Source organism: Artemia franciscana, chromosome 13 (assembly GCF_032884065.1).
Source record: "Artemia franciscana chromosome 13, ASM3288406v1, whole genome shotgun sequence".
NCBI classification, from domain to species: domain Eukaryota; kingdom Metazoa; phylum Arthropoda; class Branchiopoda; order Anostraca; family Artemiidae; genus Artemia; species Artemia franciscana.
In genome coordinates this window covers 37,054,965-37,080,189 of record NC_088875.1, presented here as the reverse complement: position 1 = coordinate 37,080,189, position 25,225 = coordinate 37,054,965, and the positions used below count along the sequence as shown (strand labels likewise).

General features: G+C 34.3%; 1 long non-coding RNA gene across 3 annotated transcripts in view; it reads right to left on the bottom strand.

The window, feature by feature from the left end:
* LOC136034887 (uncharacterized) overlaps window positions 1–17,355 on the bottom strand; it is a 102,047-nt gene extending 84,692 nt beyond the window's left edge. For all 3 annotated transcript variants that reach the window (XR_010619271.1, XR_010619272.1, XR_010619270.1), the window contains exons 1-4: window positions 17,239–17,355; window positions 12,287–12,412; window positions 9,718–9,872; window positions 4,842–4,938 (exon numbers count right to left, since the gene is read on the bottom strand). This is a non-coding gene — a long non-coding RNA (uncharacterized LOC136034887). The remainder of the gene's footprint in view (window positions 1–4,841; window positions 4,939–9,717; window positions 9,873–12,286; window positions 12,413–17,238) is intronic.
* Window positions 17,356–25,225: the final 7,870 nt, after the last annotated feature.

The window sequence follows — 25,225 nt, the reverse complement described above, 5'->3', positions numbered from 1 at the left end:
GAATTTTACTCGTATAGAATTTTCAACAATCAATTTTCAGAGTGAATTTACCTAGTACGAAAATGAAAGTATCTGTAACTCTTCTAACGAGTCAATGCAAAGGAAAATTTCGAAATTAATATTTTGATTATTATTACAAAAACAACTTTTTTTTGCTAGTTAGAAGTTCATAGATAAATTAAATTTCAATTTTATTAAAATACAGTAAGTTTTAATGTACAAGACATATATTTCCATTTTTCTTCCTTTCCGATAAAAGTAAATAAACAACGAACAGAAATTAAATAAAAAAACAAGTTTTTCTTAACAAAATCAAAGAGCAAAAATATGTCTTCGGTAGATTAAAAAAAAAATATATAAAAAATAATAGACATTATAATGAATAAACAACTAAAAGTTAAAAGAAACATTCTAATAAAAATGAAGACAATAGTGAAGTTATTGTTAGCAACAAAGTAAAATTAATATTCAACTCAAACTCAAAGCAAACAGAAACTTCTAGATAAATTAAAAAGGAAGTCGTCTTTTTTGTACCCCAATTAAAAAAAAAAGATTTTAAGTTAAAAGAAACAGGTATTTGACTTATCAAAAAATTAAACCACTAATGAACTTAAAATGTACCAAAAATAAAATTGATATTCTAGTCAAACTCAAAACATTCAGTCATTCAAGTCATTCGTGCCTTACTGAAAGTAATTAATAAAATTTTAAACAATTTCAAAGCAATAGTGAGCAAAAAAATTGAATTTTTTCAAAAATAAAATTCAAGACCAAATCTAGGGTGATGAGTTTACTTGGGTTCAGCTACATAAACTACTGTTACCACTAGAAAGACACAAGTACTGCTAAGGCCAAGGGTCTGGAGCAAAATTTCAAGAGAGCATTAAGGGGAAAGTTAAAATAAAGCAAAAAACTACACACATGCAGGTTATTAAACAGGCTTATCTCAGGAATGCTTCAGGAGACTGATTTGGAACTATAAGTAAAGGCGCAGGGGAAAGATTAACTGGCCAGAAGGTAATATGTGAATTTTACTACTATTACTGCTTCTGCTACTACTTCTACTAATAGGCTAAAACTTCAACTAATGCTACTTACTACTACTATATCACCATTGCTTCTGTTTAGACTAAGACTAAGAGAACTATGGTAAAAAAATTTAAGCACATTTTGAGGAAAAAGTTAAACAAAATTTAGATAAGCTATAAAGATTATCACAAACGTATATCGGCAACATCATAGTAATGACTTGGTATATTAAGTTTAAAATTCCAAGTTTTTAATTAAGAGAATGTTCAACTCAATAAAAGTGATAGTTAGCATACTATTGCTGGAACTACAACTGTTGCTTTATTACTAATAGGCCTACTAATCCCACTACTACCACTAGTACCTCTACTGCTACTACCACTACAACTACTTCTATGACTAATTTACGCCTGCTATACGCCTACCAATACCACTGTAACTACTACAAAACTAAGGCTAAGGGTTTTAAAGGTGAAAATTTAAGAGAACATAACGGGGAAATTTAAAAGAATGAAAAGATACTTTTGTGCATGCACGCAATCTTAGGAGTGGTGTAAAGAATGATTTTGAAAGTTACAGGTCTTAAAAATTGCATGAATACTGGTGACATCTTAACCCTCGCATGTCTAAAATGAAAAAGATTCGGGTAAAATTTAGAGGAAATAATCCCCTCTCGATAAGATATTGTAATTGCAGGAGATAAGGTCATGTTTAAAGGCATTTAGATATTAACTGACCGTCGTGGATGCTGAGGGCATTGAGAGGATGGGAATGTTGATATGTTGGGAGTGTTAAAGAGCCGTTCGGAGCTTTGAAGAGGCATTGAAAGTTTTGAAGAGCTGTTGGGAGCATTGAAAAACAATTGAGAGCGTTATATAACTACTGTGAGGGATAAGAAGCTGTAAGGAGCGTTGAAAAGCTATGGGGAGAGTTGTAGAGTCGTTGGAAGCCTTCTTAAATTGAAGAAAATTTACTATGAATAGGCTACAAGGGAAATGGTGCCCATTGACTTAACGATAGAATACTTAGTGTGATTTGGTTCTCAGAGGAGGAAAAACAGATTGGAAATAGGAACTAAATGATAGGGGAACTCCTTTTTCGCTCGGGGCAGATTAAGGGAGTTAAACTTAACAATGTAGGGAAAACAATAAAATTGTATGATTCTTAGATATTTTAGCTCTCTCTATTTTTTAATTAATTAAGAATTTGAGTTGGGAAGAATTTAACACTTTATTCATTAAATTTCCCGACAAAAACTTTGCAACATTTTTATATATCTGTCTTAAAACTAAACAGTTGCCAACTATATAGGCTACAATAGTGGGTTTACCAGTCTAGAAAAAGAATACAAAATCTGAAGTTAGAGCAAGGAAGAGAGCAGTCTTGGAAATAAAACTTAGAAATATCTCTACTTTTCGGCTATCTATCTTATGTATTTATTTTGGGATCAAGTTCATTTTTCGAGAGTTCTTCTTAAAGAGATATTTCTTGATAATTCAATTTGGGTCTATGCTTGATAATATAATTTAAGTTATATGTAATTTTGATAAAGCTATGACTATCTCCCAGTTTAGCCAATAACACTTAACGAAAGAGTGCAAAGTCAAACATAAGGTGTCTCGCTTTCATGAAAGCGCCTTTTCCCCGTTCTTAGCATTTATCTCTACTCTACTGATAGTGGAACTTTGGCCAATGATATTTAAGTACACTGAACATAAAATAGTTTTAACATCCCATTAACCACTTTAATGCTCCCTTTGATACTCTGAGCTCCAGACTGGCGCATTTAATGCATTTCAGAATTGGCTCAAATTAGCTAAGAAACTTCGGTAGTCTCTAGGATGATACATTAAAGAGCTGTATGACTCAATTTTAAGCTAGACATCTTGTTTTCCTTCCTAGAGGGTATACAAGCCCCTAGAATCAGCTTAGCCCTGAACATAGATAGTATATCCTGATTCTCAGCCAACGTTCCCTGAGTACCAAGGGAATACCTGCTTGAGAATTCTAGAGGGTGTGTCGGAAACTAGACCTGGTTCAAAAATACTTTCTATAAATAACTAAAGGTCCTTGAGTTTAAAACTGGCAATAAAAAACTAGTTTAAAAAAACTAGCCCATGCTGTAATAAGATTTTGTGAGCGTTAGGAATTCAAGAACATCTTATAATATTTAGATTAAAAGAAGGGATAACTGTAGGGGAATAGGTCCATAAGAATTCTTGTCCTGAAGGTTAATAGTAAACAAATAAGAAGTTTGTGACTGGCCCAAATTCCACTGAAGACTAAAGAAACAGCAAAATTAATCTGCCTCATTCTTCGTTCTTATGATCTTCAGATAAAACCCAGTTCATAATAAAGAAGAGAGACAAATCCAAAGACAAACCCCTTAAAACAAGAAAAGCTGTTAACAAAACCATCAAATTATTTAATATTATAAAAATTGTTAATAAAAAAAAGTTTTACTTTGTCCTCTGAGTCTAAAATCTTAGCAATTCTTTTGAAGTTTAGACCACACTACCAATAATCCTGACTTAAACAATAAATCATTTAGCGCAAGTATTGGGGTTTAATCCCACCATAAAGCAACAGAAGCAGCCGAAAAAGCGGTCGTTGTATTAGTAATATCGTCGATATATATCCTTTTGGTTAATTGATAATTCCTTTCAAGCATTACTTGGAATATTTGCAACTGAACACCTTAATCATTACTGAGATAATATTTTTTCACAATCTGTATGCGCAGAGTAAGATTTAATCTAGTTCCAATTCACCCTCGGTATTCTCTTAAATTTTCAACTTCATACCCTTAGCCTCAAGAGTGCCAGTAATACTAGCAATGGTGTTAACATAGTAGTAGCAGTAGTTGCAGCAGCTTATCATAGCCGCAGCAGTATGAATGTGTTACTTACTGATCAGTTGAAAATCCTTTTCATGATGAACAGAAGGTTTTAGCTGTATATGGTAACATTCAGCAATACCATATCAAACTGTAACTGTATCAAGCTTGTTAGGTAAGTCTAGCAATATCAGAAAAGATATTGCAGACACGATTTGCTTACAATCTTTATATACATAGTGTGCTTTGAACTAGTTAAAGTTTTCCCACAGCATTTCAGGAAATATTCACTTCAATTTCGTCAGCCTTGGTAGTAATCACTAGAAAAGCAGTAGTTGCGGTAGTAGTGGCAGTAATGGTAATAGAAGTAGCAGCAGTAGTAGTAGCAAATAAATATTACCTTTCTGGCTTATTCGTCATCCCCTTCATTGTTTCCTGATAGTTTGAACTTGATACGGCTAGTCGTTCAGTTATTCTTAAGTTATACCGTTGTGACAGCCCGTGCCGGGATGTTTCACCTGAATGCCATGAATCCTTTGGACACCAAAGGTCAAAAATACCTGCCTTTCAATACAACAAATGTTATACACATGTCAAGAGAAATTGCATTACTTACAGCCCTTGCTGGAGGGCCAAAATCACAAGAGACATAGTTCTGGATCTTCCAACTATATTGAACAAAATGACTCTTAAAATTTTGATTTGAGGCGTTTGGGGAATGGATGGGCACAGAAAATGTGCTTGTTGCTTACCAATTGCTTTACTCTTGAAAAAAGACTCAAATTTACAATTCTTTGTCCACTGAACTTCTTCTTAAGTCTCTACGAGAACGACTTCTATATATAGTGCCTTGATAGAAAAGAAATACTTTGTGCCCATATCGTTCTTTAATTAGGCAGTACTTTCTTGCTCTCTCTCTGACAATTTCACCACTATTTCTTTACCATAATACTACCTTGTTGCAACATATTCTTACCTCAACCCTGTCAATGGCAAAATCTTCCCTGATATTCCTGGTAATCTTCCATGTCGCATTCTCCAAGTCTAATTCGGAGTATTCCAATTTGATATTTCTGAAATAGGTAAAAAAAATTATCGTCTAAAAGGAAAAATAAAAAAAATTGTTATATTAAATAGATAACACTGAGTAGACAAACATAGTTTTTCAACTTGCTGTTTGAAAGGAGAAACAGCGATTCAATTGAACTTCATATACAAATTATTAGGTAAGGAAAAGCAATAGCTAAGGACGTTGATAATTCCAAGGGCGTTGACAAAATTTTATCGGTAAGTTTGAAGCAGAAGCTGGTAAAACCACAAAAGATGTAACGGTGAGAATCACACAATTTCCAGAAGAAAACAAATCCTATAAAATTGATGATTCTTCTATATATTAACAGGAAGGGAGAATTGAATTCACACCGGATTTTCTTAGCTCAATTGTGACAACTTATTTCACATCTCGTGAATTAAAACACAAGAATAATGAATATATATACTCCCTTTAACCGAACAACTGTGTCTTTATTTACAATATATTTTTGTTAGAATTATAAAAAAAATTAGTATTTTCCCAGGTTGGTTCCATCAAACCTAAACTGAAGCCACGACACTATGATGAACCTGATATAATGTCCAGTTATAAGAGAAGCGACAACCAGAGCCAATATATGCGAGCCTGCCGTTTGCCGGGGCCCAAACTTGAAAGCGGCCACATAGTTTTATTTTCAGCTTGCATGTTGAGATATCTGGTGAAAAAACTACTACTACTACTAATAACTCACTGCAGCACCAAGCTGACTGAGGCCAACACAGCTACGCACGCTCCTCCTCCAACCTAATCTATTCAAGGCCTCCCTCTTTACACCCTCCCAGGAAGTTCCCGTTTATTTATGATTTATATCTTTATTTATGACATCCTCCCAACCCAGACGAGGACGACCTGCTTTCCGTGAAGCCCCAGACGGTTGGCCAAAAAGGTCAATCTTCAGCAATCTGTCATCCTTCATCCGCAGAACGTGGCCTAGCTATCTCAACCTTTCTTTCATTATAGCCCTAGAAAGCGGGATTGAACCACATTTTTCGTACAAAATAACGCTTGAAATACGGTCAGTCAGCCGGGTACCCAGAACAATCCGTAGGCAATTTCTCTAGAAAACATCTAGTAAAATTTGCATCTGCTTTTTGGAGCGCCTATGATTCAGAGCCATATTTGACCACTGTCATCACTCCAGCTTCCAATATTCTTATTTTGGTTTGCAGACTTATCTTTCTATTCTTCCAAACTTTTTTTAGCTGTGAAAAAAATACCCTGAACCTTAGCTATTTTAATTTTAACATCTTCACTGCTCCCACCGTCTTTGCTAATAATACTACCAAGGTAAGTGAAGCTCCCATTCTGATCAATCTTTTCGTTATCCAACGTCACCTTTTCATCTTCACTTTTTCCTAGCCTTGGTGACTTAGTCTTCTTAACATTAATTTTCAAGCCTATTCTAGCACCCTGAACTTGCAAAACCTCTAAAAATTCATTCATTTTGCTCATACTTTCATCTAATATGCTTAAATCATCAGCATAATCTAAGTTCAGGAGCGTTTTCCTCCCCATTTGATTTCATGGTCTGCAATCACCGCTACTGTACTCCTTAAGATGAAGTCCATCAAAATGATCCATATAAAGAGGGATAGAACACAACCCTGATTTAATACAAAACCAGTTGCTAACCTCATTTCCTACTTTATCCGCAGCCGTATTATTCTCATACATAGCAAAAATCACTTCAATGTATATTTCTAGTATACCATATAAGGATAAGACCTTTGCTAACGCTCTTCTATCAACAGAATCGAAAGCTTGCTCTAAAACCGAGGACTAAAGGTGTTTGACAACGAAGAGACTTCTCAATTATTAACTTAGGAGTGAAAACTTGGTCGACACATCCTCTACCTTTTATAAAGCCGTCCTGTTCTATCCTTAAAACTTTGTCTACAGCATATCTCAGTCTAAAAAGTATCATATTGCTAAGTAATTTGCTACCTACAGAGACCAGACTAATGCCTCGATAATTACCACACTCACTCTTGTCACCTTTCTTATACAGTGGTTTGATTAAGGTTTTCCTAAAATCATTAGGTACTTTCCCTTTTTCAAAAATCATATTCATAATCTTCCGTAGCTTATTCCTAACCGCAGAGCCACCATACTTAAGAAACTCATTTATCACACTATCAGCACCTGGAGCCTTATTATTTTTGAATCCTTTTAGTACTGTCGCTAATTCTTCCTCACAAAACAAATATTCCTTCACATCAAAGGTATCACAAACTTTTTCCTTTTCAACAATATCTTTTTCTCCAACTATCACGGTTTAGCACATTCTCAAAATATTCAACTCATCTTTTTTTAACTTTTTCCTTATCACTAATTGTCACCCCATTCCTATCTTAAACTGAGACTAGTCCAGATTGACTACTCCCTTTCAATTTATTAACATGTCAGTATAATATTTTACTATTATGGCATCTAGCTGCATCTTCCAGATCCTCAGCAATTTTATCCATGGCCTCCACTTCACATCTCCTTAGTTCATATTTTCATACTTTCTCAACTGTCTTTAAATTCCTTTTGTTTTCATACGACTTATTACTCAGATAATTCTTGTACAAACCCCTTCTACTCTCTATTAAACATAAATCGAAAGCTTTTTCACTAATATTCCTACTTGCAGTCTTAGCGCTCTTCCGTAAGACACCATCAGCAACTTCACAAATTGTTTTTCTAAAACTATTCCATCCATCTTCCACATTGTCAAATTTTAGACTCATAAGTTTAGTATTCAACTGTTCCTGGAAGGTTTTTCTCAAATTTGTATCCTGGAGTCTACCAACATCATAACTTTCTAGGACATAGTTACCCTTCCGAAATATCAGCTTTAAATTAACCTTAGACACTACTAGATGGTGATCTTTACTTTTAACATCAATAACAGCATTCCTATACACTTTACTACCTTGTATTGATCCTGCTAGTCTTCGGTTGACAATAACAATCAGTAAGGTTTGCTGTCTTACCATCACGTGAAAACCATGTCAACTTATGGGTCATTTTGTGACCAACCACTGTATTGGTCATAACTAGGTTGTTATACCTACAAAATTGAAAAAGTCTATAGCCATTACTGTTTTCTTTTCCTACACCAAATTTACCTAGGCTAGGATACCATCTATCCCTATTTCTACCAACCTGGGCGTTAAAATCTCTAGCAAAAACACCCTATTTCTAACTGGTATCCTGTCTATTTGCCCCTGTAACTGTAAGTAAAGTTCATCTGAGTCACTAGTATCTCCGTCAGTTGGTTCAACAGGGGCGTATACTACTATAACTGATACTCTGAACTTTTTAGTCATAAAGTGAGCAATTAGTATTCTATTATTAATACCTTCCCAGCCAAAACAAGACTTAGCAGCTTCCTTATTTATCATGAGTCCTACTCCCTGTCTATGTACCCCATCCTTCCTGCCTGAACATACAAACTCTATGTCACCTAATTTCATGCTTCCTACCCCTGGGATTTGAGTTTCTGGTGAAAATAAGTCCTAACAACAATCTGGTGAAAATAAATCACAACTTTGAAAAATAATTCAGATTTTTCTCAGTGTGGTTATATTAAATCTATGGTAACAAAATTATTTTCGCACATACAATATATCATTATTTAAGATATCCTCTTAGACAAAAGGGCTAAACAATTATTAGTTGGAATAATGTTTTCCCAAATCACGGCTGGTCTTTTTGAGTGAGCTGATTTAAAGCCCCATAATTGTGCATGCGAAACGCAGGGGAATTATTTAAAGTCAATGATACTGAAATAAAAAATAGAATGAGGAAACGGGCAAATTAAATTTAAGGAGGTCAACTTCAACTGAATGAAGTAGATTGTTTCCATTTTTAACATAATAATGCTCCGACTCAGCTGCAACTCATTATTTTTGTCGTATTCGTGTACAGGGTTTTATTTCATGTATTACCGATTTCAGAAATTGCCGAAATGCCTTCTGCTTAAAATAATAGTTACAATAGCTTAATTATAAATCCCCACTTTAAAATACAGTTAAAACTTGAGCAAGAAAACATGAAAAAAAGGAACCAGAATGAAAAATAACTGGATGAAAAACATGAAATAAGACCATGAAATGGCAAATTCTTCAAAATAGCAGGCCTTGAGAGTCGTTCACGTAGCAAGGCTAATTTTACAGCAGTGTCTGAAACATTAAAGTGAGTATCCGAAGCTTGGTCAAAGCCCTGGATAAATGGGGAGCAAAGATATTTAGGCTATCATTTCTTTTCGAAGCATGGATTGAAAGAGAAGAAAGAGCCCCACTGGGCATGCTGACTGTCAAAACCCCTCTAGGTTTCATTAAACATTTAAACAATATCCGAAACTAGGTCAAAGCCCAGGATAAATGAGGAGCAAAGATATTTTGGCAACCATTGCTTTTCGAAGCATGGATTGAAAGAGAAGAAAAAGGCATTGGACATATTGACAGTCAAAACCCCCTGTGAAACCAAAGCCAATTTTTCGCGAAAGGAATTTTTAGAAATATGTGACTTTACTTCTAGTAACAGTGAACCATATCTAAATGACTGGTAAGGTTTCTTTTATTCTATAAACTTCGAACTGCTAAGTTGCGTAATTAGTGTTTACATATCCTCTTCAAAAGTAGTATAAGACCTTGAAAAATCAAACTCATAATTTAGAGATATAACTTTAACCTCGAAAGCAACATTTTTCAATTCAATTTACTATAACACTGAAAAACTGTTATTTTCATTTATCTGACAAAAGACTTACGTTTATAAGCTACGGCCGACGCTCATGACTATAATATGTTTCTAACTACAGTGGAGAGGTATAAAATACCCAAAAACTAGTTCTGGAAGCTAGACTGTGTTTCTGAGGATTCACCTGCATTTGAACGTTGGTTAACTTTGGAGCATTAGGTACATCTGAAAAAGAAAAGTTAATTAAAAAAATGTTAACGACATAAATAACCTCTTTCCAAATCCCCCTTTTCAACACAGTATTCACAGGGAAAATGAAAGCTAAGCCTCCTATTGCTAAAATTCTGATTATATCCTACTCTTTCATAAAATTAATAAAAAGTTTTTAAACAAAAGTAAAAAGTGAAGCTATGTCGTAAGTAGAACAAAAACAATAACTGAAATTATAATTAACAATGAACTAAAATTGAAAAAAAACAAATATTATGCTTAATCAAAAAGAAGTTTTTTCTAGGTTAGTTAAAGTTTTTTTTTTTTTTTAAGTAAAACATGCCAACTGTCTTCAGTATATGTGTTGAAGATGGTCAATGTATATGGGACCGAAATAGCCAGAGATTTTGTTATTGTTTTCACTGTCAAATAAAAGGATTTATCCCTACTAAACTGTTATTTGTACGTAATAAAAAGGTAGTGTAGAATTTGAAAATAACTACAAGGGACTTATTTTCCGCTCCAAAGTCCTGTGGTGGCGCAGTGGATTTGACCTTAGCTTGGTAATACGGGACCCAGAGATCGAATCACGCTGCAGGAATGCACTGCAGGGCCGACGCAGGGACCTTAGTAGTCAAGAAGCGTCGTTAATTCTTAAATAATAATTTTCCCCTCCTCCCAAATGATTATCAACTTTTAATAGGATTCTTACTGCGTATTCAAAAATAACTCATACGATCTCCCTATTTCCTTTGGTTGACTTACTCAGTTTTCTACATCGAATAGAAATCAAGCTATTTGTCAACTTAATCACCATTTAATTTATTCAAGTCAGCTCTGCTTTCCGTTTGAGTGGAAGTATGACTTTTTTGGAGATTAACAATTTTGGCTAGTTTAAGCAGCAAAGTAGTGGGTTACCATATCAATTTTCCAACCAATAAAATGTCCTAACTTTCATAGTTTGGTTACTTTTCATCATTTTTTTTTAATATTAAATAAGAAGCAATGCTATAATTTAATTATATTGATCAATAATAGGCCGTAACTTTAGCATGGTGCATAAAACTACAAACTGAACTTTCAGCTGTATGTTAAAATTGGAAGCAAAATATGACTAGTATTTCCTACCTATCGTAGAACATTTGCAACTCTGTAACTACAATGAGCAGAAAAAAAATACATAATATATACTATCCTTAAAATATTCTCCTCCTTAAAGAATTCCGCCTCCCTACCTTGGCAGTCCAATATGTCACTCTATACTAATTTTGGGAATAATCTGCGTTGTAACCAATGCTTTCAATGTATGCTATCAGCCCCTTATTGCTCTCTAAAGGACTGTTTATCATTGTTTTGGCCATATGGTGGTTCAGTCTGATATACTAAAGATTATCCAGAAGAAACCCCTGAATATTATTTAAAGTCAGGTCCACCCTAAGGCCAAAATGCCACATTGGACATGCATACTCAAGCAGCAGAATGACAAAAGATATGTAAAGGTGGAGGATATGTGATTTTGGGCATGAAAATTTAGCAAATAGCTTAAGGAGGGACAGAAATCCACTAGCCTGTTTAACAAGAGTAAATGTAGGCCTCTCATTTCAAATCGCTAGTCAGTGTGACCCATAAAAGTGTAAGCCCCCCCCCAAAAAAAAATTTTTTTTAGAATTTCAGTCCAATCCCTTTCAAAATATCATATAAAACAACAACCCTGAAATGTTGGCTATATATACAACAATAACTTCTCTATTAAATAATAAATAAAATTAATAGAAGGTAAACCACCTGCTATCAGCAGGCAATAATTCTACCAGCATGATCTTAATTGCATTTTTATCTCCAATTATTGGCAGTTTTGGGCATTTTAAGGGTGAAAAATAGGTGGTTTGCTGACAACGTCTACCTTGAGGAAAAAAATTAAGCTTTTTATAAAAAAAAATCTATATCAAACTACTTAAATTCAAAAGCTGGCAAACTAGTAAAGTCAAAATGTTTTTAGATGCCAGCAAATAGTACAGAACATTATTCTTCAAACAAAGAATTGTTTGTGTTAAGACAGTATAATTAATTATACATATTTCCAATCTTTATGAGGAAGCCATACACTTTTTTTAGTGGAAGGTGACTTTCCCTTATCCTTTAGTAAGAATCCCCCCCCCATACACAGGAATGTTCAGGATTTTTTTTTCTCTCTTGTAATGGAGGTAGTTTTTTTTTAAGACCACACTTGCCACACTACACAGGAGAATTATCGCCAGCAGATATACTCAGTCTATTTGCCTGTGACAGCCACTTTATATGTGATCAAAATAAGTAGAGATTATTTTGTTGCAGTTCACTGTCTAATAAAAGTATTTTACATATTGATATGTTATTCATAAGTAATGGAGGTTGAACCACTGTCTTACAAATACACAAAAAAAGCTTACCTATCCACAGTGTAAGCAGCCTTGTGTAAGCCCCTTGTGAGGCCATCATTGATAAGAGCGTGTTTAAGGACCTCTTGAAGGGATGAATTCAAATCCATAGGCCCAGAACCAGCAGGGACATCATCCCTAAAAAAAGGTATCCAATAAAAAAAAAGCTTGAACAAGCAGTGAATAACCATATTATTTAATCAAAATAAATTAGTATTTAGTCTTAGTCTTTATCATGGCAAGTCTGTGCAGATGGTTGAGTTAAATTGAAAACTTGGGATAGACTTGTATAGAAGTGGCAATAGTATCTACATTGCAACATACTTGAATAGATCTACTATAAATAATCTTGTGAATTACAATTTGAAGTCAAGATATTCATTAGGTTTTCTCATGGGCAATGAAGCAACACAATTTCATTTTTTGTAGCATTGTAAATGAAACACAATTTCATTTTTTGAAAATGTAAATGAAGCAACACAATTTCATTTTTTGTAGCATTGTAAATGAAAATGACCACATTCCCTATGAATGTGCCTTATTTGATTTATAATGGAAAAAAAATTCCTACATCATAAGTAAGCCAACCGAAATGGAACAAGTAAACTGAAATGAAAAGCAAAAATGAATAGTTGGTTAAGAATTCAAAAAACCTTCAGCCAAATTTATGGTTAAATATGGTTGCCCTGACTCCAAACCTGTCTCACTGTGGCTAATTGTAACTACAATTGGAAGCAAGAAGAAGAAGATTAGAAGCAACTGAACAAGTGAAAAATTTGTATGAAGCTAAAAGCACTGTTTGGACTCCAAGTGCTGGTTTTCAGAAGAATAAGTTATTTTGTTTTTTAAGATGTTGAGAATGTCTATAACACTTAACCTTCCATATTTCTTGAAGATTGTTTTAAGCTTCAAGTTAGGAACTCCTTCTAGAATAAAATATTATAAATAAATATCTTCACTGTAAAGCTAAAAAATAATAATAGCCATAACAAGAGCAGAACATATAAAGTTGTGAGAAGAAAGCTCAGAAATAAAGATGATTTGAAGAGGAGTTCAAGTCCAATGATGTATCATTTTCCCAATTTCAGGCCCCATTAATAAAACATCCCAGCTTCCCTAAGGATCAAACCTGGGCGTAGGCATGGCTAATGCCCATAGATGGACAGTTATGTACAAAAAAAATGACAGAGCACCAATTTATGAAAAAAAAATCTCAAAATCTAGGGGCAAGGGACAAGTCTTTTGCTTTTTTTTACTGAAAATATATAAAAAGGATACTTTTCAATAAATATACCAAAAGTTATTTTTCAAATCTAGAGGACAAAACACAGGGGGAGGACACGTAATCCCCTCTTCAATTGGTGCCAAAGAGGGGGGGAGGGCAGGATTTCCCCAAAGGATTGAAAAAATACCAAAAGTAGGGAAGAATTTTCAAACCCCTACAACTTCTCTATGCAGACTTTATCTGTTCATGAAACTTGTAAGACCCTGTACTGCAAGTTTGTGACCACACAAAGAAATATCTTCCAGCATACATCAAAACTGTCCACCCCCCCCCCCCCCCTGGATGTATCTACCCAAGGCTCCAATACCCAAAGTTAGTAAGTGTGCAGCTGTGACCTTTGGGTATAACAATTTCATAAGCTGTTTGTCAATTATGACATTGCCTCTCAACTCCCTACAATCCAAGGCTGGCCCATGCATCTGGCAAAACACTGATAAATAATTAACTCTCCTGAAAGCTAGGATAAAAAAACATATCTAGCATAATACTGACCCAACAATTAGCCCCTTAGAATTCAAGACTAGCTAGACCCACATATCTAGCATAACACTGACAAAATAATCAAATCTCCTAAAAGCTACAATATAAAATTATCCTAAGATGATTCCAAAGGCAAAGGGTGTCAATCCTTTTTGCTACCTTATAGTCTCTTTCATTCAGATAGTAATGCTGTAGCTATGAAACAGGATTATGATTACAAGAACACATGTTGAAAATGACTTACATGAAACCAAAGCAAGAGAAATATTAGTCCTTTTCCAGGAGAATTATATATAGGCCTATAATATATTACCAGAAACCACTAGGCCAGGGCAAAAAACTAGATTAAAAAATTGTATCTAAATAGGATCTTAAGAATATAAACAGATTTACATTAAAGCTACACAAAAGTCTAGCAGTATGTAAATGTAATTTTTCACTTCACTTTCAAAATATGTTACAGTAATTGGGAAGCAAAAATTCAATTAGGCTATACAGGCAGATCACTCGCTGTACCACTGCAGGTTTAACCAAGATATTATGACATAAACCTAGAATTAAGGCAAGGAACCATATTAATGAAACAACTTCAGTAAATATTTTGCTGTTCATTATTGACTAACAAATAAAGCAAATTTACCCCTTGATGTCTTTTTTTTAATGCTCTTTACAAACATAATAATTGTTTTTCTTGAAAATTCAAATTTAATCCACAGCAATGAATTAATAATCCACAAGCATTGATTTATTACAATTAAGTTGGATAGGATATTCAAAACAATTCCTCCATTTTTCTGTCCACCATGTTTCTTAAATCACAGCTTGGAGTGACATAAGGATTTTTTATCCTTGTGATGCTCCAGTGAGAAAAAAAATTTGTTTGGTGTAGATTGTGGTTGTTGATCTAGACTCTTGTGGAGGACTCCCAATTGTAAAGGATAGGGAATGGCTCTGCCAGGAGCCATTCCCTATCAAGGTGGGACTCTTGTGTCAGCTTTTATATTTTTTGACATATAGGTTAAGTGGCATAAAACTGAATATGGTGGATTTATTTTGAATTTCTTTCATCAACTTAATCTTGACAAATCAATGTTTAAGAATTAGCCTATACAACTTTTACAAAATTGATTTATAATGAAAGATTAAGTTTGAAACAAATGTTATAACCTAACTGATCTGGTAAATTTATGGCAAACCATATACTGGTAACTGGCTTTTGTATAAAGTGAATATACCACTTGATGCCTTTTTTTTATGCTCTTTACAAAAATAATAATTGCTTCTACCTTAAATTCAGATTTAAGCACTTTTTTTGCTCTGACTTAGCTCTGACATATAACTGACTTACCAATAAAGCAAACATACCACTTGATGCCATTTTATGTTTTTATGGATATAACAATAACTTCTACCACAAATTCAAACTTAAGCACTTTTAAAGCTCTTAAAAATTACAAATTTTAAATTAAAATGTGAGTTATCTGTTGTTTCTGAAAAAATAATACTATGTTTTCTCCATGCTGTTTTAGACAAACTAACTAAGCTACATTTTCTCAGTGCTAAAATTATTTGTAATAAGGTTAGTTTATGTTAGGTTAAAAAGTACTTAAATCTCAATTAAAGGTAGAAGCAATTATTATATTTGTAAAGAGCATAAAAAAGGCATTGAGTGGTATATTCACTTTGTACAAAAGCCAGTTAGGATAGTGGTTTGCTATAAATTTACCACTGATCTTTATATCCCAAAAGTATAGAATGAAATTATTTTCTTGGGTCCTACCAAGGGCTTAAAATTGAATTGGCAAGAAAAAAATTATATTCAGAAAGAGCATCTAGTGGTAGGCTATGTTCAATTTATGCATAGGTGAATAATATGAACAACAAAATAGGTAAAATTCTAGTTGATTGACTTCTTGCTATCTTGGAAAGGGGTTAGGTTAGGCAAATGAAACTTTCAGGGATGGATCTAAAGGCTAAAGTATGTCCAGGAAAGGTATTTTGAAGTACCCACCTCCACTCCATATCCCTCTAGAGGGCCCAAAAATATGCTTACATGAATGGTCTATACCTATTGAAATTTTGACAAAACAACATTTTACCTTAATTTTCAGTTACCAGTTGCTTTTTCTCTGCCTTTAGTTCTGAAAATACAATTCCTGTTATTTGAGTAGAATTCAGAGCCATGTCAATGTTTTTTTTTCAAAATTTAGGAAATGTATTTGCATATCTGTAAAACTTCATAAATTGGGATTAATCAAAATTGTGAAGCTGAAAAAAAAATTATTGTACTTCATTTGAAGCAGAAGATCTATTTTGCAATGTTTCACTTTTATAACACACATATTTATAGGGATCATCAAAAGTGTGGACCCTCTAGAGGGAGAAGGAGTGGAGTTGGGTACTTAAAAAAAAACCTTCATAGGACATATTTTAGCCTTTAGACTCATCATTGAATTTTACCACAAATTTTACCACAAAATGTTTACCACAACTTTAACTTCATAATATGCAGAAGAATAGTAGGCCTAGTTGTCAAATTTTGAAAAAAAATTCTACATAGCCTACTTTGCCCAAAACCTTTACCTAATTTGCCAATATATAGCCCAGATTGCATGAACTAGGCTTGACTTCAGATCCTTTTTTCCATTTCTTGACTTGGTCATCATTAATCAAATTTATTTTCATTAATAATGACCAGTAACATGGCAGAATGCAAGAGAAATTCATAAGTTGGGCTATATATTTGCATTATGGAGGGAGAGAGTACACCATAGGCCAATCAAATTAATTTCAAAACTTGCCAACTATAATTTTTCTCCATATTATAAAGCAAGAATTGTCTTCTAAACATGTTTATTTCTCTAAAGCCTAATTTGCTAGGCTGTCAACTGTAAGCTGTAGATTTCAATAGAGTACCTTCATCAGGGCCTCTATGGCCTCAGAAGGGCATAAGGCCAAGGTGCAATTTCAATGGTAGTGGCTGTAATATTTGGAGAGCTTGTTTTAATGAGATTTTTAGAATCAGATCTGAAATGCAAATAAATCTCAAGAAGATTCCTTTGAACCAAATGGTTCCTTAGGTTATGGCTTAATATTCTCAATGGATCCCAAGTCTAAATCAAGAACGAGAACTGTATTTGGAAACAGCTACGTACATACAACCCTCCCCCCCCAAAAAAAAAAAAATTGATACACTTACCAGACTTAAAGTTTCATGATTAATAGTCATAAAACTCGCAAGATTCCCAAATTGATTTAAAAAAAATATTTCTTCTTTAATCAAGAGTCAAGACCGACAAAATCACTGAAATAACTACGTGGGTGAAATTTGAAATCCTTTAAGCAATCCAGAAAGTCCTTGCTTATTGGGCATTTTAATAATAATATTAAGAATTTATTTATTATTCACAAAACACTATACAATTTTTAAAATGTCTGGTAAAAAAATTAATTACATACAAAACATACAAAACGCGAAAAATAATAACTATAGGAAAAAATTAACATTAAATAAACGCAAACGCACAAAAAAAGAACTAAAGAAAAATAGAAAATTTCAACATTAAATACACACAAGAAATGAAATTCTCGACAAAAGCACAACGATTATGTGGAGAAACCCCATCAAGAGTAACATCAGAGAGCTTTCGGTGCAGCATTTCCAATTTTAATGTTTATCAGGTATATTATATTTATTAATTATGGCACTTGGTATTTACCAAGTGACATATAGCAATCGCAAATTCTGTCGGTCTGTCGGTTTGTCTATCCCGGTTTTGCTAGTTGATGCACTTCCAGATAAGCTAGGAAGATGAAATTTGGCAGGCGTATTAGGGAACGGACCAGATTAAATGAGAATAAAATGTTTCCCCGATTTGACCATCTGGTGGAGGGGGGGGCGGGTTATTTCAGAAAAATTAGAAAAAATTAGGTATTTTTAACTTACAAAAGGGTCATCAGATCTTAATGAAATTTGATATTTAGAAGGATATCGTGTCACAGAGCTCTTATTTTAAATCCCAACCGGTTCCAGTGACATTGGGGGGAGTTGGAGGAGGAAACCTAAATTCTTGGTAAACACTTAGAGATGAGGGATCGGGATGAAACTTAATGGGAAAAATTAGGGAAAGTTCTAGATACTTGATTTATATAACCAGAACGGATCCGATCTTTTTGGGGGAGTTGGGGGGAGGGTTAATTCTGAAAAGTTAGAAAAAATGAAGTGTTTTTAACTTACGAGGGAGCGATCGGATATAAATCAAATTTCATTTTTAGAAGGACCTCATAATTCAGACCTCTTATATTAAATTTCGACCGGATCCTGTGTCATTGGGGGGGACCGGAAATCTTGGAAAAGGCTTAGAGTGGAGAGATAAAGACAAAACTTGGTGGGAAGAATAAACACAAGTCCAAGATACATGACTGACATAACCGGGCCGGGTCCACTCTTTTTGATGGAGATGGGGGGGAAGGCGTAATTCGAAAAAAAAAGAAAAAAGAGGTATTTGTAACTTACGAACAGGGCTCAGATGCTAGTGAAACTTGATATTTAGAAGGATTTTTTTATTCAGAGCTCCTTTTTTAAATACCGACCAGATTTGGTGAAATTGGGGAGGGGGGTTGGAGGGGGGAAACGGAAAGTTTGAAAAACATGAAAAATTGAGGTATCTTTATCTTACGAATGGGTGATTGGATCTTAATGAAACTTGATATATAGAAAGATCTTTATGTCTCAGATGCTCCATTTTCAATTTGAATTGGATCTGGGGACATAGGAAGCTGAAGGGGGGAAACAGAAATCTTGGAAACCAGAAATCTTGGAAAACACTTAGAGTGGAGAAATCGGTTTAAACTTGATGGCAGGAATAAGCACAAGTTCTAAATAAGTGATTGTCATAATTCGAACAGATCTGCTCTCTTTGGGGAGTTCTGGGGTGGGAGGGGGTATTAATTCCGAAAATTTAGGAAAATTGAGGTATTTTTAACTTAAGAATGGGTGACCGGATCTTAATGCAATTGGATATTTAGAAGGATCTCATGTCTCAGATCTCTTATTTTAAATTCCGACCAGATATGGTGACATGAGGGGGAATTGGAGGGGTAAACCGTAAATCTTGGAAAACGCTTAGGGTGGAGAGATAAGGATGAAACTTTGTGGGTAGAATTAGCAAATGTCGTAGATACGTGATTGACGTAACCGGAATGTATCCACTCTCTTTGGGAGAGTTAGGGGGGTCCAGTGCTTTGGCGAGTTTGGTGCTTCAGGACGTGCTAGGATAATGACAATTGATAGGCGTGTCAAAGACCTGCACAAATTGACTTGATAAACTTGTTTTCCTCTATGGACCCTCTGGAGGGCTAAAGGGACAGGAAAAATTAGAAAAAATGAGATATTTTTAACTTACGAGTGGGCGATCGGATCTTACTGAATTTTTTATATTTGGAAGGACCTCGTGTCTTAGAGCTCTTATTTTAAATCCCGACCGGCATTAGGCCTTTGATTTTCCTTTTAAATCACTCTATTGATTTTTAGACTTTTGCTAGAGCTCATACAATATCAGCTCTTGGTTTTTCCGACCTCGTCACAAGCGCCACATATCATGAGCTCTTAGCTCTTGTTAGAATCTGATTATCTGTTCAAGTAGGAATGGAAAGGAAAACCTTACAATGTCTGAAATAACTACTCTGGATTTTTTTTAAATCAATTTTTCTCAGGATGGGGTAAATTATGGCCTTGTAAAGGATTGATTGATCGCAATATGTAGAGTAGAGTTTTTCCAGAACCAGTCTATTGCACTTTTCTCGATTGGGAACAGTTTCCCCATATCTAAGTTGTAATCTTTTAGAAATTTTGTAAACACCACGCTGATGGAAACTTAAAAGATTACTAGTAAGGGTTATGCCCATAGATTTATAATTTTAAATGATAATTTTAATAATATCTCTATGGTTATGCCCAGCCACTGCAAAAAATCAACAGACGGAATAGAAAAATTATCACAATTAAGAGGAGATGAAGAAGTTGAAGTGAAAAATAAAAACTCACATTTCTCTTCGTTCAACGAAAGGCCAATCCCAGAAAAAGTATTGGAGACACAAGATGCCATTTTGGAGAAACCAGTCCTAGTCTGACTAATCAGGAGCAACTCGTCAGCACAAGCAAAATCAGAAACATCTGAAACATCGCAGAAATACTTAGAGGATATTTTCGCAAGCACGCCATAGATACAAATTTTTAAAAAGTGTAGGTGACAAAACGTCACCTTGTCTTACGCCTCTTTTAACTTTAATAGCATTAATTGAAGAAGATTTCAAACTAAGGAAAAAATTAGAATACCAATTCTGCAGAAGTAGAATAACGGAAAAAATCAACACCAGAAATATAAAAGGAATAAACAAGCTTTTAATGGATAAACTTTGAAATGCTTTGGAAAGATCTAAAGCACAAATGTAAATTCCTTTACTCTTAGCATTGTTATACAGAAGAAAAGATACTTAAATACGATGAGGGTGCTGACAGCCCACCCAAGGCCAAAAATCAAACTGGTTCTCTTTTTCACTATTCCTATCAGTTAGATGGGGAAGAATTATATATTCAAGGAATTTACTTATGTTACAGGAAACAGTAATGGGCCGGTATGAAAATCAATAAGAAGAATATTTTCACCGTTTTAATATTGAATTAAATAAAAAAAACAAGTTTTTTAACTGAAAATAAGGAGCGACATTAAAACTTAAAAATAACAGAAATTACTTCATATATAAAAGGGGCTGTTCCCTCTTCAACGCCCTGTTCTTTGCGCTAAAGTTTGACTCTTTTTTTCAACTCTACTTTTTAAGACAGTAAAAACCTTTAGCGTAAAGAGAGGGGTGTTGAGGAGGGAGCAGCCCCTTTCATATACGAAGCAATTTCTGATCGTTTTAAGTTTTAATGTCGTTCCTTACTTTCAGCTAAAAAAAAACTTTTTTTATTCAATTTCTGATCGTTTTTTAACTAATACAAGTTTTGATTTTGGCTCTCCACAAATGAATAATTTAAAAAAATTGCATATTTATTTTTTTGTCTAAATGGCTTTCTCATAGTTTTAATCGAATGGTTTTGAGAAAAAAAGGCCTCCAAAAATTGGAGGCCTAGTTGCCCTCCAATTTTTTGGTTACTTGAAAAGGCAACTAGAACTTATAATTTTTTACGAACGTTTTTATTAGTAAACGAAATACGTAACTTACAAATTAGCCTACGAAACGAACTTCTGTATTCGCATGTCTCTATTACGTATATGAGTGGGTTCACCCCTCGTCAGTACCTCGCTCTTTACACTAAAGCTTCAATTTTGTCCCAGTTCCTTAAGAATAACCCCTGAATCACAAAGACCGTAGAATAAATAGTTGAAATTACTAAAAACACTTTAGCGTAAAGAGCAAGGTATTAGGAGGAGGTGAACCCCTCATATGCGTAATAAATAATAATGCCAGAAAATCCTGCGCCCCCTTCACGGAAATTTTCTTCCCGCATGACAAATTCCTCATGGAAAGTTCCACCAACATATCCCCCTCTTCTCAACCCTTCCCTCCCCCCCAAGCCAAAAAATCCCCCTGAAAACGTCTGTACACTTCCCAATAACCATTACTATGTGTAAGCACTTGTCAAAGTTTGTAACTCGCAGCCCCTCCCACGGGGACTGTGGGGGAGTAAGTCATCCCCATAGGCATAATTATATGGTTGGTTTTTCGACTATGCTGAAGAAAATGGCTATCTCTGAATTTTGAACCGGTGACTTTGGCAAAATAATTGGCGTGGGAGGGGGCCTATGTGCCCTCCAGTTCTTTTGGTCACTTTAAAAGGGCACTAGAGCTTTTCATTTCCGTCAGAATGAGCCCTCTGGCAAAATTCTAGGACTGCTGGGTCGATACGATCACCCTGGGGGAAAAAAAGAAAGAAAGAAACAAATAAACACACATCCGTGATCTGCCTTCTGGCAAAAAATACAAAATTCAACTTGTTTGTAGATAAGAGCTTTAAGCTTCTACAGTAGGGTTTTCTGATACGCTGAATCTGATGGTGTGATTTTCGTTAAGATTTCATGACTTTTAGGGGATGTTTTCCCCTGTTTTCTAAAATAAGGCAAATTTTCTCAGGCTCGTAACTTTTGATGGGTAAAATTAAACTTGATGAAACTTATATATTTAAAATCAGCAATAAAACACAATTCTTTTGATGTACCTATTGGTATCAAAATTTTGTTTTTTAGAGTTTTGGTCACTATTGAGCCGGGTTGCTCCTTACTACAGTTTGTTACCACGAACTGTTTGATATTTGTGCCACAGAGAACACTCTCTGGTACACTAGATGTGCATATACACATCTGGAAAAGTACTCTGTAAATGAAAAACAAATGCAGGGCAACTTAGCGAAAGATGAAATTTAAATATCCCTCCTGTATCAATAGAATCAAAATCTTTTATTTTTAATATGCCTACATACAGCTAAATATGTAATGGGAATTGCATGTCGCTCTGAAATATGGATAGAAAAAAAAGGCAAAAAGAGACAAGAATACACGGCTTGTATGAAATAGTTAACAACCGAAAAAATAGAAGAATAATGCTTCTGCCAGATAAATGGTGGCATGGCATCACTGCTAGACCAATCATTTTCAAGCTTTAGAGAATTAATTAAAAAAATTACTGAAAGTAAGAAGCGACATTGAAACTTAAAACGAACAGAAATTATTCTCTATATGAAAGGGGCTGTCCCCTCCTCAATGCCCCTCTCTTTACGCTAAATTGTTTTATTGTTTTAAAAAGTAGAGTTTCGAGAAAAAGTCAAACTTTAGCGTAAAGAGCGGGGCATTGAGGAGGGGCAGCTTCTTTCATATACGGAATAATTTGTGTTCGTTTTAAGTTTTAATGTCACTCCTTACTTTCAGTTGAAAAAACTTGTTTGTTTTTTTTATTTCTAAACATTTTTGAATTAATGCAGGTTTTGATTTCGGCTCAACGTACGTGAATAATTAAAACAAATTTGCATATTGATTTTACTTTTATTTGGTTTAATGGATTTATCAATGTGTTGATCAAATGATTTTTTTAAAAATAGGGCGGGGGAGGGTGAAAAGTGCCCTCCAATATTTGGTCATTTAAAACGGCAACTAGAACTTTTCATTTTATTTACAAACAATTTTATTTGTAAAAAAATACACGTAACTTACAAAATAAACTTACGTAACGAGCTTTTATAATCGCATGTCTTTATTACGCGTATGAGGGGGTTTGCCCCCTCGTCAATACCTCGCTCTCTACAATAAAGTTTTATTTTGTTCTTATTCCTTAGGAATGGCCCCTGAATCATAACGGCCGTTTATTTGAATAAATTGCCCTTTTAAAATTGCTAAAAATACTTTAGCGTAAAGAGAGACGCATTGAGGAGGGGACAAAACCCCTCATATACGTAAAAATTTCTGTTCATTTTAAGTTATAATGTTGCTCCTTACTTTCAGATGAAAAAACTCTTTTTTTTCTGTTTAATTTAAGAATGTTTTTAAATTAAATGCAGGTTTTGATTTTGGGTCACCGTACATGAATAATTGAAACCAAATTTGCATATTAATTTTATTTTTTGGGCTAAATGGCTTTCTTAAAGTTTTCATAAGATGATTTTGAGGAAAAAGGGGCCGGGGAGGGGGCGTAGGTGCTCTCCAATTCTTTTGGTTGCTTGAAAAGTGCACTAGAACTTTTAATTTTATTTTAAGAACGTTCTTATTAGTAATAAATATACGTAACTTACAAATAAACTAACACAATAAACTTCTATATTTGTATATTTTGATTACGTGTATGAGAGGTTCGCCCCCTCGTCAATACCTCGGTCTTTACACTAAAGTTCGAATTTTGTTCGAATTCTTTAAGAATGACCCCTGAGTCACAAAGGTCGTTCAATAAGAATAAATAGCATTTTTGAAATTACTAAAAATAATTTAGCTTAAAGAGCGAGGTATTGAGAAGGGGACGAACCCCCTCATATACATAATAATTTCTCTTCGTTTTATGTTACTCTTTACTTTCAGTCGAAAAAAAACTTGCTTTTTTATCCAATTTCTCATTGTTTTTTTTTAAATAATGCTGGAGGATTCAGCAAATCCTTCGTGGAAATGCTATTCCCCCATGATAAATTCATCCATGGAAAGATCTTCTCACTTAACCGCCTTCACCACCACTAAAAATACTTCCCATCACCACTATATATATATATATATAAATATATATATATATATATATATATATATATATATATATATATATATATATATATATATATATATATATATATATATATATATATATATATATATATATATATATATATATATATATATATATATAGCCATTCCCCTGGGACTGTGGGAGATTAAGCCGTCCTCAAAGACATAGTTATTAGATTTTTTTTTACTATGCTTAACAAAATAGCTATCTTAAAATTTTGATCCGCTGACTATGAGAAAAAAATGAGCGTGGAAGGGGGCCTAGGTGACCTCCAATTTTTTGCTCACTCAAAAAGGGCACTAGACTTTTTAATTTCCGTTAGAATGAGCCCTCTCACGACAATCTAGGACCACTGGATCGATATGATCGCCCCTGGAAAAAAAAACAAAAAAAAAACAGATAAACGAATAAACACGCATCCGTGATCTTTCATCTAGCAAAAAACGCAAAATTCCACGTTTTTGCAGGTAGGAGCTTGAAACTTTTACAGTAGAGTTCTCTGATACGCTAAATCTGATTGTGTGATTTTCATTCTTTTCCTGGTTTCAGACCAGGGCACTCCGTATAAAAGGAATTGTCGTAGAAACTTTGAAAGAGGCTCCTTCGATTGGAAATTGCAACGTCTAGTGTACTCTTTACTAGTTGAAAGGGATTGGAAAGAAACCATCTGTCCGCTTACGCCCATGATTTCCCCGAATACACCCAATCAAAATTTTGATATAGTCATTTTTTTCAGCGTAGGTGAAAGCTCCAGTAATTATATCTTTGAAGATGACCCCCCCCCCCGCAACCCTTAAGGTAAAGGTTGTAAACCATGCCCTGAGGAAATATAGGGTTTTTATGGAAAAGATGGTCGCATAAACTTCACAGAGGGCTCGTTGGATTAGAAATTGGAAGTTTTATTGCACTTTTAAGAGTCAAAGTGA